The sequence below is a fragment of the Ochotona curzoniae genome, unplaced genomic scaffold (genome assembly GCF_017591425.1).
Source record: "Ochotona curzoniae isolate NIBS_2020 unplaced genomic scaffold, NIBS_Ocur_1.0 scaffold_2453, whole genome shotgun sequence".
NCBI lineage: Eukaryota > Metazoa > Chordata > Mammalia > Lagomorpha > Ochotonidae > Ochotona > Ochotona curzoniae.
In genome coordinates, this window is record NW_024467094.1 from 1,918,246 (window position 1) to 1,934,115 (window position 15,870).

A 15,870-nucleotide genomic window follows, 5' to 3' on the forward strand; every position below is an offset into this window, starting at 1 on the left:
GTCCTTACTTTGCCTTGGGGGTTCCAGGGTGCACTTGTGGAGGGCTTGAGCACCATGACCCACATCGTGGTCTTCATGGGGGGAAGTGGGATTATGGTGGTGAGTTTTCCATCTTTACTTGGTGGGTGGGTCTTGTGGGACATGAATGTGCCAAATTGAGCTTTGCCTCATGTAAGAACTATTCAATAACAATTTCCATTTTTTGGGGGTGGGGTGTTGGTTAGGAGCATGGTAAAGGTATGGTTTTAGGGGGAGGACTTCTTGGGAGACCCAGGTGGCAAGGACAGTAAGTAGAGCCAAACAATAGCATCACAATGATGATCCTTATTGCATACTTACTGTTGCTGGATGTGGTCTGTCTGCTCTCATTTATCTCTAACAATCACCCCCATCCCAACATTAAGGACCCTTGGATCTGAGAGACTGAGTACCCCAAGGTCATGGGCTGTTAAGGCCAGCCACCTGGTACTACTACTGGCTGCGGGAATATGGTCTCCCTGGTCGGAAAATATAGGAGAAGCAATGAGTGCGGTGCCATATCAGGTTAGGCCTCAGCTTGGGATGCTCATATCCCGTGCTGGAGTGCTGGTTTCAGTCCCCGCTGCTCCACTTTGAATACAACTTCCTGCTAATCAGCCTGGGGAGTAGCAGATGGTGGCTCAAATCCTGGGTCCCCACCACCCATGTGGGAGACCTGGATGGAATCCCTGGTTCCTGGCTTCAGCCTAGTCCAAAGCTGGTTGCTGTGTCCTCTTTGGGGTTGTGAACTGGCGGATGGAAGATCTTTCTCTCTCTCTCTCTGTCCACCTTTCAAACAAACAAGCAAACAATGAAAATAAATAAATATTTTTATTCCTAAAAAAAAAAGAAGGATGGATCCCTTGCATTCCAATGAAGTTTTACTCTAGCAAACTTGTGTGGTAGTCTCTGGATGTTTCTCTACTGAAGCCATAACCGAAGCCGTATTTGCTGTGGAATCTTCCCCATATGCTCCGGCCCTTCTCCCAGCGTTTACCGGGGCTTTGTCTAGGTCAGCAGCACCTTTGGTGACTTCTATTGCTGTTTTTGTCTCTACCAGAGACCCCCGCTGAAGCCCTCTAAGGAAAGAAGAAGGACAGAGACTGCTGTTGACTCCCCACCCCAACTTCTCTACATTTTCTGTGTTTGTGGATACAACCAAGCACACCCTGAATAGAACAAGGATTGTACAACTGCCTCTGTGCTGAACACATACAGGCTCTTTTTTGCCTGTCATTGCTTCCTAGGTGACACAGTATAGCATCGCCTGTGACTTTATTAGATATTGTAAGTTACCTAGAGATGATTTAGTGTAGGGAAAAAGAGATATAGGTTGTAAGCAGATGCTGCATCATTTTAAAGGCTTATTTCATCTACTTGAAAGGCAGAGAATGAGGGAGACACATCCCCTGCTTCACTCCCCAAATGCCTGCTATGTCCAGGGCTGGACCAGGCTGAAGCTGGGGACCTAGAACTCCATCCAGGTCTTCCATGTGGGTGGCAGGGGCCCAAGCACTTGAGCCATCACGTGCTGCCTGTCACGGTGTGCCTTAGCAGGGAGCTGGATTGGAGACAGAGGACCCACGTTCTGATTGGGAATATGAGCATCTTTGCCTGTGGTACCCCAATGCTTGCCCAGGGATACTATGCCTCTGGGTTTTGGCATCTGAGTTCTGGAACCAATCCCGCATAGCTATCAAGGGATGACTCTTAAGTTTAAGTTCTGTTCTAGCTAATGGCAGCGCAGGCAGCAGCAAGTGTAGTAATTTGCAGGAAACGTCAAGTTCCTGGTATCATTTCCGTTCTACAGACCTGTTTCCTCTGAGTTGTGCCACTCTACATCCTCCGCCAATGGGGGCATATGAAGAGACTAAGACCTAGAGAAGGGCTTTGACCGTGACTATTAGTTGTTTATACAGGGTGTGCAGATCGCCCGATCCTCCACCCGGGAATCACACACAGGGGATGAGTAACACGAAGTTGTCTTGCTCCCACCCTGGAATGCTCAGATTCCTGGCACACAAGACGACCCAAGAGGCTTGGAACATTCCAGAGGAAACCAAAGCAAGATGAGCAGTATAGAGACACAGGGCTGTGAATAACCAGGCTGAGCATGCATGGGGTGAGGGTGGCGACTAGAGGTCAAAGGGTACCAGCAGGAAATGCGAACCTCCAGGCTCTCCCCTCCCCAAGCTTGGGGGGAAGTCTTGGCTGTGCCGCACTGGGGCCTCTATGCTTCGAGTGAGCGTCAGCCCAACGTAACACAGACTTCCTGAGAAGCCTCCTTATCTCGGCCAGCACAGACATCTGTGCCTTCCTTTGCCCCAAGTGTCCCCCAGGCAGGGCCACTCCCTGCCCGGCCAGATGAGCGGGCCTTTCACTGCTCCCCAGGGTGGGTCCTGGGAACAGCCCAGGATGATTGGCTCTCTAAGGGCTTCTCTTTGTTTTTCCATCCTCCCTCTGCTCAGAAGCTCCTGAGCCTCTTGGAAGAAATGACTAATTCTTCTCAGGACTCCTTGCCTGCAGCAGGAATGGAACCAGCAGGACAATCATCCTGTTTTTCCTAGCTGAACTGGGTCAAGAGGCCCGGCTAAAGAGAGGGTGACTGATGGAGCAGGATGACCAAATATTTTACATTGGCCTGTGGTGGAGGAGCCCGGACAGTTGAGATCCCCATGTCCTACACTGGAAGGCCTGCAGTCAAGGCTCAGCTCCACTTCGGACTGCAGCTTCCTGCGAATGCACACTCTGAGAGGCAGCATGTCCTAGTTCACCAACTGCATCCCCACCACACGCTTGGGGGACCTGGATTGATTTCCCAGCTCCTGGCTTAGGTCTGGCTCAGTTCCAGCTACTGTGGGCTTTCGGGGAGTGAACCAACAGATGGGAGATTTGTTCTGTGTCTGTCTTTGTCTCTCTCTTTCTCTGCTTTTAATAAATATGAACCAAAAAGAAATTGACCTTATAAATGGGTTCTGTGGATATCATTTACCCATAGGGAGGTGTGTTAGGGTGGGTACAAAGGACACTCAAGCTCTCCTTGACCTGGACCACCCATATTCTATTGAGATAGAAGCTTCCTCTATACCCACCTGCTACAAGACCATCTTGGAAGCGACTAGAGAAGCAAACAATCCCATCTGATATTGGCTATTGAGGGCAGGGAAGGCCATGGACCTCTTGCTAGAGGGGGCAGTCCTCATTGGTCATTGGAAGGGATGCATGGTCACCAGAATGTTTTATAAGAACAATCTCAGCCAATGCGCACCCCTCCTCTCCCCCCTAGATTCATTAATTTTAAGTTGATCTTTAGCCTTTGACCTATCAAGAATCTCTAAGGTTCTTGCACCTTAGAATGGAGGAAATAAGAGTATTGGAAGAGCTAAGTGATCTGCTCAAGGCTCGATAACACTAGCACAATTGATACGACTCAAAGGTCAGCTTCCACTCCTCTTCCCACAGAGCAGACCCTCCTTGTGGTCTGAATGGCTCCTCTGCTTGCCTAAATGTTGGTGAAAGATGGGGGACCAATGTGACACCATCGTGACTAGACCAGTTGAATTCCAAAACCTAGACTGTTTAATTTTTTTTTTAAGATTGACTTATTTTTATTGCAAAGTTAGATATATATATGTAGAAGAGGAGATCTTCTGCTCGACGATTCACTCCCCAAGTGACCACAGTGGCTAGAACTGAGCCGATCTGAAGCCAGGAGCCAGGAGCTCTTCTGGCTCTCCCACACGGGTTCAGGATCCCAAGTCTTTGAGCCATTCTCGACTGCTTTCCTAGGTCACAATCAGGGAGCTGAATGGGAAGCAGACTGTCGGGATTAGAACTGGCGCCCATCTGAGGTCCTGGGGCGTTCAACATGACTACTTTAGCTGTTAAGCCACTGTGCCGGGCCCTAGACTGTTTAATTTAAAGACAGCCATTTGAAAACATTCCAGATACAGATGGAGAACAACTCAGAAAATGGCACTGAGGATGCTCAGCCTAGGTTGCTGGGGCCTTTGCAGGATGGTGGGCTAGGTACTGTGTCCCCATCCCAAAGGCTTGTGTGCTGGACACAAGGTCTCCACGTGTGGAGGTGTTGAGAGGTGGTGGGGCCCAGGGGAAGGTGGATGGAGGCACTGCTTGCATGAAGGAATTGATTCCTCAATGTGGTCATGGGTTAGGTTTCCCAGGACTGGCTTGGTTACTGTGAGAGCTTGTTATAAAATGAGTTTGGATTTCTCATTTGCCCCCTTCAGGCCCTGAGATGACTTCCTTTGTGTTTTTTTTTTTCTTCTCTACCTGTGCTCCTGCCATATGATGCCACCTGCCATAATGCCCTCAGCAGGAGCTGCTGCAAGGTGCCATGCTTTTAGGTCTCTGTGGGCTGCAGTGCAGTCTGTGATGCTGGATTAGTAGCCACAGGAAATGGGCTAACACCATCGCTAGGTGGAGAGCCGAACAAGATGAATGAGGTTCTTCCCTAGCCTACTTGCTGAACTTTGCAATGTCGGGGAGGGAGGCCTGTCAGCTTTCAAAAGGTGGCTCCAGGAGCCTGAGCACATAGGGTCCTGGCTCCATGTCAGGAAGTCCACCCAGAGGAGGTACCATGGCTAACTTCTCAAAAGGCTGTCACACTTGGGTACTGGAGAGAGACGTCTGCACAAACTGATTGCAGCCCCAGCAGCCACTACGACGAGGGCTCTCATCAGAGAACTCGGGTTCTGAGAAATGCAAGAGCTTAAGGCACCCAAGCAGGAAATGGGGAAGATGTCGTGGGCTGGGCACAAGGTAGCAAGGGAGGGGTTTCTGCAGGTGGAAAGAGGGAGAGAATTTCAGAAGCCTGAGTTGGTGACAGCATGAGACCCGTCGGTGCTGCCAGGAGTCCTGTTGGACCAGGGTGGTGCTCCCACAACTTGTTCTGTAGAACTCTGGTCCTTGGAGATGGGCCTAGAATCCTAGGAGGGCTGTGGGGTCAACTCTGTCAGGTAGGATTGCCACCACACAAGCCTTCCTGGGGCTCCACAGCACGCAAAGCCAAGGCTCCAAGCACGGCAAACACCCTGGTAACCATGTGGGAGCACGGGGGGCCCTGTCCTTTTGTTTTGGGAAATGTCTACGTTTGTCTTGGAGAGCCAGAGCTGCAAAGGACCTGGCTGGTCTAGGGTGCAGCGCGGATGGAGAATTTTGATTTTGGGTAGACCAAAGCCTGCTAAGGTCTTTAGAGTTTCATCCTATAAGACAGCTGGGGCAGGGGGCGAGGGGGCAGTAGCAGGATTCCTTTCCCTGTTATATTTTTGCCCTGACTGTAGGAGTAATGCGTGTGTTCAGCTTAAGCCACTGCCTATGATATCAGCATTCCTGTGATTGCCAGTTTGAGTTTCCGCTGCTCCACTTCCAGCCCAGCTCTGTGCTAATGTGCCTAGGAAAGCGGCTGATGATGGTCTGAGTGCCGGAAGCCCTGACACCCATGCAGCAGACCCAAGTGGAGTTCCAGGCTCCTGGTTTCAGCCTGGCCCTGGGTGTAGTGACCATTTGGCCTATGAGCCTTTCTGCAGCCTGGCCTGCTGTCTCCTAGGGCCTCACCTCTTATGTTCTACTCCATTTCTTTGTTACAGCAACCTGTTATTCTTGCCTTTCCTGGAAATTTCCAGATCCTTCCTTAACTCAATACCCCAGGGCCTTTTCTTCCTTTCCTTCCCTTCCTTCCTAAAAGGCATTTTCTTTTTCAGAGACATAGCCAGATAGAGAAAATGTCTTCCATCTGCTGGCTCACTCTCCAAATGGTTCCGACGGCCAGACCTGAACTGACTTGAAGCTGGAAACCAGGAACAACTTCTGAGTCTCCCACTTACCCGTGTGCAAGGATTTGGGCCATCCTCTGTTGCTTTCCCAAGCCAGAATCAGGATGCTAGATGGAAAGTGGAGCAATTGGGACATGAACTGGTGCCTACAAGGGAATGAGAATAACTTGAAAGGGTTGTCTTTAAAGGGGCTGTGTCAAAACCTCAGGAATGGACTCCTTTGGGGAGGAAAGCTCAAACATCTCCTTACAACCCAGAGCCCTGGACAGAGTGGCCTGTGGCCTGCTCTCACTTTGTTCTAGCCACACTCAGCATCTTGAGCTCCTGGAGCTTACTTACCCTTGGGCTTTTGTTCTGCTGTTTGGCATTCCCTCCTTCTTGATACTACAATGGTAATACAGAGGTTAACAAGTTCAAAGTCAGATTCACTCACTTATACTTTGCAAAAGACAAGGCTAAGAGGATGAAAAGTTAAGCCACAAAAAGAGACATAGATGAGACAGCATTTTACCCAATGGATACAAAGAAATCTCCCTACTGAATAGTAAAAAAAAAAAGTAACCAGGGCTATTAAAAGTCGGCAAAAATATCAGATTCTCCAACAAAAGACGTACAGGTGGAAGACACACTTACATGAAGATGGCCAGCAGCTTGTGTCTTCAGGAACTGCAAATACAAGCCACAGTGAGTCATTTCCACATACCTAGTAGAGTGGCTAACATCCCAAACATTGACAGTATCAAATACCTGTGAGGATAAGGAGTGACAGGAACCCTCATTCATCACTGGTGGGGATGGAAAAATGGGACAACTTCTTTGGATGACATAATCATATTCCTCCCACATAAGTCCAGCAATATTTATTATTTCAAATATTTATTTACTTATCGGAAAGGCAGAATTACAGAAAGAGAAGAAAAAAAAGGACATGGAGAGAGAAATTTTCCATCTATTGGTTCACTCCCCACCTGGCCGCAACAGGCAGGGCTAGGGTCAGGAACCAGGAGCCCTGGGTCTCCCAAGTGGGTCTCTGCATATAAATCTTCATTATATCTTTATTCACAATTGTCCATATTGGAATCTGTCAGGGAATGAGTAGATAAAATATTGACACATGCATACACAACGGAATGTTATTGAACAAGAAAAACAACTGAGCTGTTAAGGCATAAACAAGGCGTCAAAGAAGCTTATATCAGGTTGCTAAATGAAAAGAGACAGTCTGAGAAGCCTGTTGCTTGTATGATTTGAACACTCTTGGAAAGGTAAAATTGTTCAGCTAAGTGATGCCAAGAGGGGGATGAACAGGTGAACAAGGTATTTTGAGGGCAGAAACACTCTTGCTTGTACATGGTGGGCACAGTGTGCAGTCTTCCAAATCCATAGAAATAGACAACACAGCATGAACCCTAGCTAGCATCAACTACGGACCCTGGCTTACAACAACTCTCAGTAGTGACTTACCAACTGTAAAAACAAATAAAAAATCCAAATCAAGCTGCTCCGATGGCAATTGTTAATGGTGGGGAATGGCAAGAACACTATATTTCTCCAATTTTTAAAAAAGGAAACAAAAACTGCTGTCACATAACGTGTTGACTAAAGTCAAACTCACCAGCTAACTTCTCCCCAACTTCTCTCGCTCTTAATAAGAAGACATGGCTTCTCTTCCTGGTCTGTTTTTCTCTGCCAGCATTTCCAAGTTCATTCCCCACCGCGTTCCCTTGTGTGTTCTTGCGACTGACCTTGGTACATTCTGTTCCTTCTCTTGGAAATGTCCTTCTGCTTTCATCTGATACCTTCTGCTCAGTCCTTTACATCCAGAGAGACAGTCACTCCCTGGGAGGTCTTCTCCGACCTCCCTGGTTGGCTCCCGTCTCCGTGTTACGGCCCCTGTGCAACTTGAAGTCATCTGGCATCGGTGAGATGGACAGGTGCCAGTGTGCAGGCCACACAAACTGTGAGCAAGGACAGGCTGTATGAGGGCCGGGGAGGACTTTATTCTGTTTTTTGTTTATTGTTTCGCATGCCTGGATACAGTTCTCAAAACGAAAAAGATGAATGACTACATCAAGGAAGGAGACATCAGTGATGGTTTTGGAGGTGGTGAATCTGCATTTTGCCTTCGCCAGGGGTCACCAGCTTTGCCCTTGACCGTAGGCACTAGGCCTGGCCCTTTACCCCAGGGAGTGGGGATTCAGCGTTTGAGTGATTCAGGAGTTCAGAGGGAGCTGTGGGTGCCGAGACCACTGTTTTAGAAGGTTCCTTTTTTTTTCCTCCCCAAAATTTCAAAACACAGTTTGAAGGCTTCACTCCATCCGTGATCTCACCCAGGGAGGGACATTTTGGATGTGGACACATTTGGCTACTGAACAATCCTGATTGCAAAATCCGATGACTTCATTCTCTCTCTGTCTGTCTTTTCTGCTTTAGAATAAGCATCATTCTCTCCACAGCCTGGTGCTGACTTCTTCAAGGGAACAGAAAGCTGATAATTAGGACATAGCCAGTTTTAAGTCCGTGAAAGCACTATGGTTGCTGGGTTCTTGGTTGTTTTTAATTGATTCTTTTTTTTTTTTAAGTGCCAAATAACTAGGAGGCAGGTTCTGCGAGAATGAAGTTGGTATATCCTCCGTGGCACTCTTTATTTACTGACCTCTGGGCTACAGATCATTTGGGAATCTGATGAACCGCCCGCTCCACCTGTACCGCTGTAGGCTCCTGAGTAATGGGACTTCCATCCTCATTCATTCATTCAACAAACCTCCAGAGCTCTCAAGACAGCAGACAGCGAACTGCTCAGAGATTTTTCTTGGCCCTCAGTGACACCCACTGGAGTATCGTAAGCTCCAAAAGGGCGGAAATCTTTGTCCGTTTTGCTCATGGGCGAATCTAGAACAGTGTCCTGTACCCAGTTATATGTGAATCTTTGCCGTGATTTTAGATAACCTTCCTGTGCTTGGCCAGGTGAGTCTCCTTTATTCTCTTCTCCTCTGCTTTCCACCGGAGGGAAAACGAACAACCCCTGTCTCTCTCTCAGACCCGGTGGAGTCAGTGCAGCCGGTTCCACTCTCAAGCTCAAATCACTAAGAAGTGATTCCAGGTCTTTGGGAAATCCTGGGAAGAGACGCTCACCCCTCTGCCAAAGACAGGAAACTGAACGATTGCAAATCGTGGGCTTCCCGGGACCTCTGGGAAATGACAGCTTTCCCGGGAGCTGAGACCAGGCTGGTGGGGTGTGGGGAGAACCTTGTTGGAGTCTGGAACGTTCAAGTCTCAGTGACGCTGCTTTCCGTGAGAACAGGGGTGTCCCTCTGTGTTAATTTCCTGGAGCCACCATTGCCAAGGACACAAGCTAGGTGTCCCACACGACAGGAAGTTACACTTACTGCCTCTGGGTTTTGGAGACTCCAAGTTCACGGGGTGGTGGCAGGTTGGTTCCTGCCAAGGAGAAGAAGGGAGAAGCTGTTCCAGATCTCTTCTCCCAGCTCAGTGATTTTCTGCCATCATTGGTGTTCCCTGGCTTGGAGACGTGTACCCCAGGATCTGCCTTCATTTTACTTGCTGTTTCCCCATGAGCACACTGTCCTGGCCGGTTTTCTCCTGTCTATAAGGAGACCAGTCGTATTAGGTTATTATGCACCCTAATGACCTCACTAAAATATATTTACTATTTATTTTCATTTTATTTGAAAGGGGAGGGGGCAGAGAGTGTGTGTTTCCATTTCGTTGCTCTACCTCCCAATTTCTACCATAGCTGGGGCTGCGCCAGACTGAAGGCAAGAGCCAGGAATTGTCCCCAGGTCTGTCACATGGGTGACAGGGACCCAAGCTCCTGAGCCATCCCTGCTGCATCTCAGGATGTGCTCTGACTAGCACGAAGCTGGATCAGAAGTCCATGACCTTTGCAAAGACCCTGGGCGCCAATGCTGTCGCATCATGCAGATGTTGGGGGCCAGGGCATCACTGTCATTTTGGAGGACACAATTCAACCTCTGACCATCTAGCAACTGAGAGCCTTATCTGTATCATGTTTTGGTTTCTCTACAGAGAACCCTATGTTTGTCACATACAAATGGCAAATATACAACAAACATAAGCACACGAACTGCCACTTCTTTCATACAATCTTTCCATGTCATTGTGGGGCGGGGGAGGGAGGAAGCTAGAAACATAAGACAATGGATTTGAGGGAAAGAAGGCCATATTACATATTTCCTATCGGATAATTCCATATTTACACACATATATATGTATGTGTATATATGAACCCTAGTTCTGTAGAATCTTATCCATCAAACTTGCATTGATCTTGGGTTGGCGAGGCTGATTCTCCTGGCTGTCATCAGAGAACTTTCTACTGTGCACCTGCTGATCAGGCCATGTAGCTCTTACCCGCCCACTTTATGGCTGTGGGCTGCTTGCATTGTTCCTACTAAGGCAGCCTTCCCAGGAACTTTGTCTCGTGTGTGTGTGTGTGTGTGTGTGTGTGTGTGTGTGTGTGTGTGTGTGTATGTGTGTGTGTGTGATACAAGGCTTGGTTACAGGTCTCATTTTTGGTTTTTGTCTTCAGCTGCTGTGATTCTCTTGATAGTTTAACCTCTTTTCGTCGCTGTCTGTACTTTGAAGCCACATTGACGTTGAGAAGTCTCACTCCCTTTAGAACAGGCAACTGTGGTTAAAGACACAGTTTCAAGAGCCCAGTGTGATAACGCAGTGGCGAAAGTCCTCACCTTGAATGCTCTGGGATTCCACATGGTTGTTGGTTCTAATCCCGGCAGCCCTGCTTCCCATCCAGCTCCCTGTTTGTGGCCTGGGGACGCAGTCAAGGATGGTCCAAAGCCTTGGGACCCTGCACCCATGTGGGAGATCTGGAGGAGGCTTCTGGCTTTGGATCGGGTAAGCTCTGGCCGTTGGACCACTTAAGGAGTGAACCATGGAATAGAAGATCTTACTGTCTTCATATCTGTATATCTGCCTTTCCAATAAAAATAAATAAATCTTTTAAAAAAAACCACACACAGTTTCAATTATTAAGTGTTGAGCCTTTGTGTCACTAAATACCAGAGACTGAGAGTGATAAAGAACAGAGCTGTATTGGTTCATGGTTCAGGTCTAAGAAGGTGGTGCCAGCACTGGGGAGGCTGCCGGGACACAGCCTGGCAGACACATCCAAGGCAGAACAGAGCAAGCCCACTAGTGGGAATCTTTCTCCCTTTTCTTAGTTCAGATGCTAAACCTCATCCTGGAATCATGACCCCCACAAACACCTAATCCTGACCCTTCCTCCAGCTATGTTAATGGATGAGCTTGGGAAATTGATTGTGGTCTGGCTTTGCCCCCAATCCCAGCATCTTGCTCATGCAGAACTTGGGAGGCAGGAGATGAGGCTTAGTAGTCAGTTTCCACAAGAACCGCTGTAGTAACTGGCTCCCTGGCATCTATGCAGGGAGACCTCTGGATGGAGTTTCTGCTCCCTGGTTTTGGCTTGATCCAGCCTCGGCTGTTGGGGGAAAGGGTGGCGGGCATGGGGAGAGGAATTTGGAAAGTGAACCAATGGATGGGAGACCTCTGCGTGTCTGTCACAAACATGAATAAGTTAAAAAGCGAAGTTACAGGTAGCCTCCCCATCGCCACCACCACCAAGTTGTCCACCCAGCTCCCTGCTAAGGCACCTGAGAAAGCAATGAAATATGGCCCCAGTACTTAGGTCCCTGACACCCACGAGGGAGACCCGGGTGGAGCTCCTGGCTGCCCGGAGCTTCTGCCTGCCTGGACCCAATGTCGTAGGCATTTGGGGAGGGAGAACTTGAGTGTATGAGTCTCCCCCTTTTGTTGCCACAGTAGCTACGTAGCCACTCTTATGGCTTGTTGATAGATCTTCTGTCCTCTTGGGCTGCTGGTGTTAGAAGGGAGAACCCCAGGAAAACATAATCAGGAATCAGATGCCTACGACTCTCAGTCTTCCGTGTGCTGAGGTGTCTTGTCTCCCTAAGCTGGCCAACTATTGCCCGTTATTTATTAATTGTGTCTTTTATCTGTTCTTTCTTCATCCATCCATCAGCATGTATTTGAAAAAAGACAATTCGGTAGTTTTTTTTTTTTTCTCACCTTAAAACAGCTTTATTGGAGATAAAATTCATCTTCCACATAATTTCACGTAGTATACCAGTTTAAATTGTACAGTTCAGTTGTTTGTAGATTATCTACAAAAGTATGCAATGATCACTGCAATCAATTTTTAGGACATTTTTGTTCTTATTTGTTTGTGTTTTAAGATTTATTTTGTTTTTATTTGAAAAGGAAAAAGAGAAAGAGAGAGAAAGAAAGAGAGCAAGAGAGCGAGCGAGAGAGAGAAAGACTCTTCTATCCTGACTCACTCCCCAAATGGCCTCAATGGCTAGAGCTGAGCCAGGAGCCTCCTCTGGGTCTCCCATGTGGGTTCAGGGTCCCAAGGACTTGAGTCATCCTCTGCTGTTCTGCCAGACAATAGGCAGGGAGTTGGATTGGAAGTGGAGCAGCTGGGACACAAACTGGCGCTCATATGGGATGCTGGCACCACGGGGCCAGCCCAAGGGCATTTTCTTAAAAAAAAAAGTACATTTGTTTTCATTTTATTTAAAAGACAAGGAGAAAGAGAAGCAGAGAGGGAGAGGAGGAGGAGGAGGAGAGAGATCGTCCAACCATTGGTTCACTCCCCAAATGCCCATGAGAGTCAGGGCTGGCCCAGGGTGAATTGGGAGTCCAGAACTCCATCCAGGTACCCGAATGACTTCATCTGAGTCTGCTGCCTCTCTCGGGTGCACATCTGCAGGAAGGTGGAGCAGAGAGCAGAGCCAGGACTGAACCATGGATGGCTCCTTGGATATGGGATGCCGGCATCCCACACAGCATCTTCGCCACACCAGATGCGCCCTCACTCTCTGCTGTGCTGATCCATGGGATCCATTGCTGCCCCAGTGCAGGAGGGGGCCACCCCATGGCCTCACCAGTCCCCTCCATGGTGCTTCCAAGCCTTCTCCAGTGATTATCTTCCCTGTGAAGATCTCGGGGGTCTGAGAAAGGAACAGTAAAAATGATTCCTTGTGGCGCCTTTGTGGAGGCAGGGAAAGGCACCTTGTTTTTGGCAAGCACCTGATAAAGAATTGCCAAGTTCATTTCACTCTATCTAAATGAGGGTGCTCCACTTGGGGTTAGGACCCAAGCCCCTGGCTCAGCAGGTGGATTCTGCCCGCATCATTGCTGGTGAATGAGCTCGAGGGGGCTGTTGGACCTCTCTGGGACTCATCTGAAAAATGGAGCTGGAAAGTCAAGTCTAATTTCTGTCGAGAACTAGAGAGACTCTTAGCCTCTCGCTTGACCCGGGATAAGCAGTGTTCAGTAAAGCTTGGCAAGCATTGCCCTTAGTTGTTTAGCGAGCTGTACTGTGATAGGCACAGGCAAAGCTGCCAGGCCATATAAATGCATCAGCATTTGATAGGCTCAAAGGTCTGTGGGGTTGGGGTGCAGCAGAAGGGACAGGCTGCTCCTCCCTGGGGGCAGGGGTGGTGCTGGCAGGGGAGGAGAGACAGATGAAAGTGTCAACAAGCAGCCCGTGGGGGTGGGTTGGGGAGGGCTGCTGATGTATTTTGAAGCCCATGGAATTCAGCCCCTAACTGGGCAACTACCAGCTCTCAGTACCTCAGATACTAAGTATCTTTGTTTTTGTTGCCAACCTCCTCTTTGTCCCTCCTCCTCCTAACCTCTGGTCTCCTGCTGTGGGAGATGGTCTCGATTGGTCCCTTTGGCATTAACTCAACAGAGTCCCAGCGGCCAGGGTGGGGCAGCGGGGATGTCCCACTGTATGGATCTCAAAGGTTACAGACTTAGAGGACCAGTGATGGGAGATTCCTCTTTCCCATGTCTCCATTTAAAACTCAGCTCTTCCCTGACGTGTGCTCATTTTTTAAAAAAAGAATTATTTGTTTTTATTGGAAAGGCAGATATGCAGACAGGAGGAGAGACAGACAGGAAGATCTTCCGTCAGTTGTTTCACTCTCCAAACCCTGGAATTGAGCTGATCCAAAGCCAGGAGCCAGGAGCCTCTTCCAGGTCTCCCATGTGGGTGCAGGATCCCAAGGTTTTGGGCCGTCCTCCATGGCTTTCCCAGGCCACAAGCAGGAAACTGGATGGGAAGTGCAGCTGGGATATGAACTGGTGCTCATGTGGGATCCTGACACATGCAAGGCAAGGATTTAACCACTAAGATATTGCGCCAGGTCCCCATGCTCATCTTTATTAACAGAATTTTTCTCAAATGTATGGAAAACTGTTGTTGCTTACATACAAACTGTGGTCCCGGTTGACATGGATTTGTTTGTATGTTTTAGAGACACAGTGTGCGATCAGGTTTGACATCACAGTCAGTGTCACCGGACACATTCGGCTTGATGCCCTTGTGTGACAATCAGAGGTCTCCACTCTGCTGTCTGGGTGGTTAGTCCTTGTGTGGATTTAATATTTCCTATCAGGGTGTGCAAGCTTGGAGGCAAGCTCAGGTGACCCATTTCTACGCATCTTGGTTGGTGAACATGCGTCTGCTTTTGCTCTGTAATTTGGAGAATTCACTTTGAGCACCTGCTGCAAACTGAGCGCCTGTGACAACACTGCAGATGTGAGAATGTGCGGGACACACACTCTAGAGAGTCTAGCAGGGGAATCGCTCTGCTCTGGTTTGCCTCCCGTCCGATCCCCTCCCAAAGTCACCGAATGGCACATCATGTCTGCACTCCGCTCAGTAAGAAAGCTGGAAGGGAAAGGCCAAATGGAGAGAGAAGGTGAGAGAATAAGACAGACCTACAGGCAGAGACCCTGGAGCATCGCGATGCCAGACATGTGAGTTGAGATGTTGCAGCAAGTGGGTGTTCCCAGCCCAGCTGCTCTTGCTTGGTGCCGAGATCAAGATACATTGGCCGCCGGCACCTTTTCTGAATTCTGGACCCCAAAGTGAGATACATTTTGTAGGAGCCACAGAAGTCCAGCTTGGGGTGCTCTGCTCTGAAGGCCTGGGACATAGGCTGCAGGAACCTGTGGAGAAGGTCCCAGGAGAGGAGCAAGTGTCCAGACGTAGTCACAACCTCTGAGAACTGCTCTCCCACCAGGGGACCTCCCCAAAAGTGTTCCTTTCATGGTCTAGACAAGCCTGGAACAGCATTAGGAAACAGGAAGACCTAGGTGGGCAGGTGTTTGGCATAGCAGGTAAGGTACTAGCTAATCTGCTCCCGCTCTGTATCAGGGTGCCTGGGGTCCAGTCCCACCCCTGTGCCCAGTCCCACATTCCTGCTAACACAGATAGGCAGCTATGATGGTTCAAGTAGCTGGCTTTCTGCTTTCCATATGGGAAATCTGAACTGAGCTCCCAGCACTGAATACTGGCTGTTAATGGCATTTGGGAAGTGAACCAGTAGATGGGTCCTCTCTCTCTTTGCCTTCGTCCTCTTCTCATCTGTTTCTCTGCCTCTCAAGACAGACTTCTACAGCCATCGTGTCAAAAGGCATTAAGAACCAATTAGCCAAGCTCTGACAAGCTGGAGAAGGTGCAATTTGGGCAACAGAGTTGCAGGCACCAGTGTTGTGGCATAGTGGGTTAGGCTGCATGGCTAACATAGCATGTGAGCGCCGGTTTCAGTCCTGGTTGCTCGCGTTCCCACCCAGCTCCTTGTGAATGCGCTTGGGAAGGTAGCAGAAGATTGCCCAAGTGCTTGGGTCCCTGCCACCCACACGGAAGACCCAGGAGGAATTCTTGGCTCCTGGCTTCGGACTGGATCAAGCCCCAGCCATTGCAAGTCATTTTGGGGGTAAGTAAACCGCAGATGGAAGGTCTCTCACGCTTTCTGCAACTCTAGCTTGCAATGAAATAGCGAGGAACTCTTTGAAAAACAACTTCAAAGTATTCACAGTAGTCCTTCCTTATCTGTGGTTTTCCCTCTGTGGTTTCAGTCACCCACAGTCAACCAAAACTATGAAGTAGAAAGTCCCAGAAGGACACAGTTCAGAAGGCTTCAATTGCACTCCGATG